We start from the raw sequence: 7,680 nt of genomic DNA, 5'->3' as shown, positions 1-7,680 counted from the left end.
ACAAACGTAGTGTATCTCCAGTTGAGTATTGTACCGGATCTGTGCTCTAGTGTCTGCATCTCAGCACTGACTGCATGCAGAGCAAAGGGCGGGGGGGTTTGGCGATCCACATGAATTACCATCATAGCTCACATCCTGCAGGCTCTTCCCTAGAGAGACAGTGAGAGCGAGACGCAATCAGACGAGCTCCGACCCCCACAGCTGTGACTCTGCATAACTCAATAGCACATAATGCACACTGACCACTGCCATTTACCCCTTGTGTGCTCCTAGAATGGACTATATATGCACAGACAGTGTTTGTCAGCCAATGATACACATCTTGTGTTCCCAGGCCAGCCGACAATGAAAAACAATTTTAAATTTGCTGTTTTGTAAAAGTGTTTTAGGACAACCAATGTACCCTAAATGTGTATTTTCTTGATGGAAATAAGAAATGGTAAAACAACGTCTTGTGTTGGGGTCATCGAATTAAAAGTAATCTAATATCAAGTTAAAAAAACAACAACGGTGCTGTTAAATCTGGTTATTTTTGAGTCAACAGGAGGGTTAAACATCACACCAAAGCTTCTTCAGGCTCATCAAAAGACAGCTGAATATGAAAGGTGATACATTGCATTGACTTACATGTCAATGATTTACTACAATAGAGGTGCATCGCTCACACATATGCAAATCAGCCAGCCTCACTACAGCTGCTGTCAAAGCCGCCTAATCCCCATCTGCTGCGCTGCTGTATTGATGACTGTTTGAAGATCCTTCTGAGGAATCCAAAATGGCTACATTAGCTCTGCTCCTCTATGTAGTAAAGCTGCCAACACAGCATTTTAAGACATAAGCACACTGTACAGGCAAAGCGACTCTCTCCAAGAAGAGGTTTTGTATTTCGATGAGACCATTCTGGTTACATAAAGGAAAAATAGAAATCAAATAATTAAAAATTGAACTGAAATTGTACACAGCCAAATTATCCTGCTTTCTAAAATAATCTGAAGACCCAAAAATAACATGACATAATATCACTTACTATCCGTCAGCCAGCTTATTCTCTGATTTATCAGTGGTTGCCATAGTGGAATGAACTGAAAATTATTTTGCCAAATGTTTTATGCGACAAATGCCCCTCCAGCCACAACCCAGTACTAGGATATATATATATATATATATATATATATATATATATATATATATATATATATATATATATATATATATATATATATATATATATATATATGAGCAATATCACATGAGCAGCAGTGTGATATGGCTGTATATCAGCACTGGTAGGAGGCATGCATTGACTCGAGGCCGTAGACCGAGTGCCTTATTGTCCCACCAATGCTGATATACAGCCACATCCTGTGATATTGCGTTTATACAACAGTTTAATGGCATAATCATGTATATAAAAAAGAAAATCAAACACGGAGAGCCTAAAAATCCTTTTGTATGAGGAACTACTTTCTTTCACCATTCATTCACATCTGCACCAAATGTCAGAACAGCAGAAACCGTCACTCATTCACCAACGTCACTGTAGAGCTAGTGTAGGAATGATTCTATAGCGTAATGTCTAAAGTGATGATAAAACAACTGACTTTGCTCACATTTTAAGATTATAAGGCTGAACATGACATGAAATGCCATCCGTCTACAGAGATTTCCTAGTATTTCTGTTGCAATCGGGAGATCGCAATAATTAACCCTGAAAAAGCCAAAGCAAAGCAAACACTAGCAGAAACACTAGTATGCTATAAATACAGCACTACAATATACAAAAGAATGAGATGGACTTAGAACGTTACTTACCTGTTTTATTATGTTTTTATCAGCTGTTGTTGGAAATTTTCTCCTCTGAGTTTTTCTCCTTAAAGGGCTTATTATGCAGTCTCTGTCACCATCTTGTGGATGTATAACACCAAGCGTCTTTGCTCTGTTCAGTATGACAGGCTGATCTCCGAAACGATAAATATTTAAAATAGGCACTATCCTTATAAAAAAGCTGCACAGTTGCAGTCTAAACGACTACATTCCCGACTAAAAAAGCCTCAAAAGTACATAATGTTGTCCAGCAGCAGTAATATTTGTCAAACTGTTTATTGATCTGCTGTCACTCTATGTGGGCGGAGTAATACAGAAGGGTGAAGAGGCTGTACAAGTGCAGACTACTGTACGGCTAACAGCCAATTAGATTCGAGAACCAGACAGAACTGTTGTATAAAATATTATACAATATCTTAAGTCTATAAATAACAAATACATTCATTTGACAATGCTACAAGTTTTAAATCCAAATAAACACTGCTCTGTTGAACTTCTTAACCTGAAATCTTTTTTTAAAAAACAAGCAACAAAACACTCCTAATAATAATAATTACTATCATTACTATTACTATTACTATTATTATTACCATCATTGTCATTGGACTCTTTTTAATAAAGAAATTAATAAGGAAATAATAAATAGTAAGATTTGAAGAAGAAAATGTGACATACTGTGTGTGCACTGTAGTAATGATGCAGAAAATTCAGACAAACTAATGACATTTTACAATATATTGACATATTGAATAACTAATCTAAACTAATAATATTACACCATTGTATTGTTTTACAGCAATTTTATTAAAAAAAAACAACTAAGCAATGATTGTTTAATCTAAATTTCTTTTAATAAACATTCAATCTGGCACCAAAATTGAACTGTAAAATTCAATCCTGTTTTTACATAGTCTATTTTAAATATACTATCCTCTGCTAGCCTATCATCTGTGTTCACTGTATGCTACATGCTAACATGAATCCCCTTACTAAAAAAAATACTATATTTTTCAAACCATAGCTAATTTAATACATTAAAACACATTAAATTAAACATTCGATGAACAAAACACTTGATTTTGATGAAAGCCATAATTGTACTGTTTACTGTAAATTACAATAAATCTCCAATATTTGATTTATATTAAAAAAAAAATAAAATAAAGGGGCAAGTTATGATGAATACAGCCCTCAAACTCATCTAGAATCTGAAAGTCTGTAGCTGGGTTGCCAGATTTTCGCAACAAAACTAGCTCATATATAGGCCATCAAACTAACCTTATCCCAATATTATCAAACTCAAAATATTCCGCATCCCGTTTGCAAATACATATTTTACATCACTGTATATTTTGTCAACGATTTCTTCATCAAATAAAACCATATATAAAAGATTCTGATATCATAACAAAAAATAATCTAATCTTAATTTTGGCATCACAGCTAGCTAGCATGGTGTCTCTCTCAAGTAATTGCTGTGCTCTGTCCAGTTATAATGCTAGCAAACCCAAAACTTGTGATATTAATTTTTATTTAACGTCATTTAAAAAATCTAAACATTCAAGACGTCAATTAATCTGAAAATGTTTGTATGTTATAAGTGTTTTTAAAGTCATTTAGCAAAAATCCTAAAGATGTTACCATGGAAACTAAAACAAGCGCATGCGCAGTCTCTAGAGCTCCTGTACCTCACACAAGTGTGCTTTTGTTTCTTCTTCCTAGCACAATTCGTATCATTGTTAGAATAAACATATGGTAGAGTAAGAGTTAAACAATTAAACTCAACCGTGTACTTATATTTGATGATATATGTCAGATGTTTAACCTGCGTATGTTTATTTATGTTTAAATGTAAAAAACTAGCGTAATTTCGCGGGAAAATCGAAGACATGGCAACCCTGTGCTTCTTACTGACTGTGTTGTTGCTGCGGGGGGAAGGGCAGATTCACTGTAGACCTACACGCACATTTAAAGGGACAGTTCCTGAATAATAAACACCAGTAAGTGCTTCTGAGTCTGACGCAGCTGTTTATGCCAAAACTGCGGCTCTAATGCTTCATGTACAGTGCTGGATTAGTGATCATGACATATCGATCATGTGTTGCCAGATATCCTGGGGGATACATATGCATTTCCTATGTTGAGGGAGAAACAGCTGTTCTATGCAAGACACTGAGATCATACCCTAACATGATGTCTGCTTTATGCAAAATACACACAAAAACTAACAGACTTACAGGCTTTAGAGAGCATGATAAGGTACTTTCAGGAATAACACTATAATCTACTTATGATTTAGGACATTTTTGACTGATAAACTTGTGGAAAAGGAGGTTTAGCACTTTTAGTGTACTTCTAATCATTGTAAATATTTTAGTGTAATTCTAATCAAATGTATATAAAAATGTACTTTCAAAAATCTTTCAAAATGTACTATGTTATTATTACATTATTATAATTATTTATATACACGTAGAAATAATGAAATGGAAGGCCACGTCAAGACTTTCAAGATGCAATATTAAGATTTTTTTTTTAGGTATTAATGCTAGCATACTGTGGTATTAACTATAATAAGCTGTGATGAATACTGCAGTTTAATTTAGTTTTTACCACAGTAAACTGTGTATATTGTAGTATAATATACCCTATAATGGTATTGGGTAATTTGTTTATATCATTATATTAGCAACTAGAATCTCCATAAGAGATTAATTCTAATAGTTTATTATATTAAGGCTCAAAAACTCTACTGTAATTTATTATAGTGTATTTGCTGAGTCAGGACAGGAGACATTCACTCTGTCACCTCGGGGAATCTCTAATCTGATGTTCAGCCAGCAGAAAGCGAGGGCACTGCAGACGATTCAATAAAAGCCCAGCCTAGTTACTGTAGCAGGCTATGATGTCCTCACGCGGCTCTGTATACTGCGGTTATTTAGGATCAATTAAAATGTACAAACAAAGGTCTGACAGCTTTACTGTTCCAGGCGTAGCTCCCTCATGGCGTAAATAATTCATTTAGCAGAGCAGAGATGCTTTTGCGACAAGCTGAGTCGAAGGAGAAGTGTCGAGAGAAGGAAAGGATGTCCTTTTCATGACATCTTCCATAACACAACAGTATTGTGGTTGTGATGAGTGTGCACTTTAAGAGTATGTTTGTAAAAGCTATTATACCTTGTACACTAGTGACCATCTCGATACGGGGCGTCAGCATCAACGCTTCCCGTTCACTTTGAATGAGTGACGTCAAGCGTTGCCGAACTGCATTGTGGATCCGTCTGCGCCGCTTCAGAGGCGTGACCGCTGCAGAAGTTGGGACTAGCTCAACTTTTCAAGTGCCGACAGAATCGTCAGCCAATCAGATCGCTGTATGCAAATACACCAGCTAGACAGTGGCCTATCGCTGACTGATTTTCATTGGCTGACGCTGCTATGACGATCGCCTTAGCCCCAACTTCAGACACGCCTTCAGTCAAGCGCTGACGCTGAAGCCCCGTGTGAATGGGGCGTTAGTCTTGTTTATGAATATGCCACTATGCTGACACACAGGCATTTGTAGCTTCGCCCAATTTTAAAAAGAGAAAATCTAATTTGAATTTAAAGCGCCAGAATTAGCAAAGCCTAAAAGGGTCAGTTTCAGAGACTTAAAAAAGATTATTTGTGTTGTATTTTGAGCTAAAACTTCCAACACACACTCCAGGCACATGCATTTTACATCTTGTACAAGGAACATAATAGATCGCCTTTAAAGCAAAATGCATTCATGTCTCCAGCGCAATACTGATTAAATAAAAGGCCACTTGTGCTTAATTAAAGATGTGTCACACACTTTTAAAAAGAGACATTTCTAATAACATAATTTGGAAACACTATATGTTTTACTTCAAAGTTAGAACGAAATCATTATGAAAATATCCTAATCTTCAAAGACGTACACTTATTTAGAGGACTATTAAGAGAAGTATTAAAAGAGGCGGACAAGGAGTGGTAGCATTTTTATAATTTGCCTGATGGAATTTTCTTCAATACACATGACAGGATAGTTTCAATTAAAAGAAACTCTCTCGTGCAAACTTTATTATTGTGGTTCATTCGAATAAGTGTGAACACCATGCAAATCAAACAAGATGAAAAGAGGGGTCTCTGTTTGCTTATAAATAACTAGTTTGACATACATTTAAACACAGCACAAGTTTTGATCTCTTTTTTTTGATATTCATTATTCAATCCCAAAAAATACATATTAAAATAGGTCTACTCTGGCGGCACGGTAGCTCAGTGGTTAGCACTGTCACCTCTCAGAAAGAAGGTCACTGATTCGAGTACCGGCTGGGTCAGTTGGCATCTCTGTGTTGAGTTTGCATGTTCTCCCCATGTTGGCATGGGTTTCCTCCGGGTGCTCCGGTTTCCCCCACAGGCCAAACACATGCGCTATAGGGGAATTGGTTGAACTAAATTGGCCGTAGTGTATGAGTGTGTGTGAATGAGAGTTTATGGATGTTTTCCAGTACTGGGTTGCGGCTGGAAGAACATCCACTGTGTAAAACATATGCTGGAATAGTTGGCGGTTAGACTAAGCCGAAGGAAAATGAATGAATACAATGTATTTTAACACACCACAAAATAATGATAGAGCATAACAGCCCAAGACTAAATAAACCAAGAGTATGAGAACACACCCTAAGATGAGCCTGAATCCAATTTGCATGCCATTTTACTACTGCAATATCACACATCTCCAAGTTAAACAAAGTAATCACCATGGAAACGGATAGAGCATGAAGGAAGTCATTTTATCCATGATGAAGAGACTGGACTGTGGTAAATATTACTGTGCCCGTGACCACATAACATAAGGGTAAAATTTTATATATTGATATTTATAGATCACACAAGCTGAATAAATAAATTATGTATTTTTATGTATTTATGGGACAAAAAAAGGAAGATATCCTGAAGAAAAAACAGCCATTGACTTCTATAGTACATTTTGTTTGTACTATGGATGTCAATGGCTGATTTTCTCCAGCATTCTATCTTGTTTTGTGTTCAATAGAGAAAATAAAACCATAAACATTTAGAACCACTTGAGTACGAGTAAATGATGATACTAATTTTTGGATGAACTGTCCCTTTGAATCATGCCTTGACTCATCTAAGTGCTCTGGTTCTGTTGGTTTTTTTGCACTATAATTATTATTAACCCGTTTTGATACTGAAACAGGTGCCACGAAGGTCACTGGTTCGAGTCCTGGCTGGGTCAGTTGGCATTTCTGTGTGGAGTTTGCATGTTCTCCCTGTGTTGGCGTGGATTTCCTCCGGGTGCACCGGTTTCCTCCACAGTCCAAACACATGCGCTGTAGGTGAATTGGATAAACTAAATTGGCCATAGTGTATGAGTGAGTATGTATGGGTGTTTTCCAGTACTGGGTTATGGCTGGAAGGGCACCCACTGCGTAAAACATATGCTGGAATAGTTAATGGTTCATTCCACTGCGGCGGCCCCTGATAAATCAGAGATTATACCGAAGGAAATTGAATGAATGAATAATGCTGAAACAATGAATGAACTGTACATAAGATTCAGTACAAATCACAGAGGCATCAGTGTGCCATCTGCTTCTGTAACAGTATCTGCAATCTTATCTGGCCAGCCTTTAAAAAAACCCTGAGGACTTTGCCCTGTAATACGGCAGCAGGTCTGGGGCAAACCCTCATTCTCGGAGTTAAAGTCACAACAACTGTGCCAAAGCAGATTATATTACCAAGCATTCCCTCCTACGGGCAGATTAGCTGTAATAATACAACTGCGCCCAAAGCAGAGCTGTGTCTGCCTTTGGAAAGCAACACTCA

At 36.8% G+C, this 7,680-nt stretch overlaps 1 protein-coding gene across 5 annotated transcripts in view; it reads right to left on the bottom strand.

Annotated features, from left to right (window-relative positions):
* Positions 1-7,680, bottom strand: part of adgrd2 (adhesion G protein-coupled receptor D2) — a 118,974-nt gene that overhangs the window by 104,204 nt on the left and 7,090 nt on the right. Inside the window, exon 2 of one of the 5 annotated variants that reach the window (XM_073911283.1) lies at positions 35-149. The exons of the other annotated variants lie outside the window; for them this stretch is intronic. The gene's annotated coding sequence lies outside the window, so the exon portion shown is untranslated. The remainder of the gene's footprint in view (positions 1-34; positions 150-7,680) is intronic. 5 annotated transcript variants of the gene reach the window in all.

This window comes from Danio rerio, chromosome 8 (genome assembly GCF_049306965.1).
Source record: "Danio rerio strain Tuebingen ecotype United States chromosome 8, GRCz12tu, whole genome shotgun sequence".
In the NCBI taxonomy this organism is placed as follows: Eukaryota; Metazoa; Chordata; class Actinopteri; order Cypriniformes; family Danionidae; genus Danio; species Danio rerio.
Note: the sequence above shows the minus strand (reverse complement) of the source record. Positions and strands in the feature narration are given on the sequence as shown.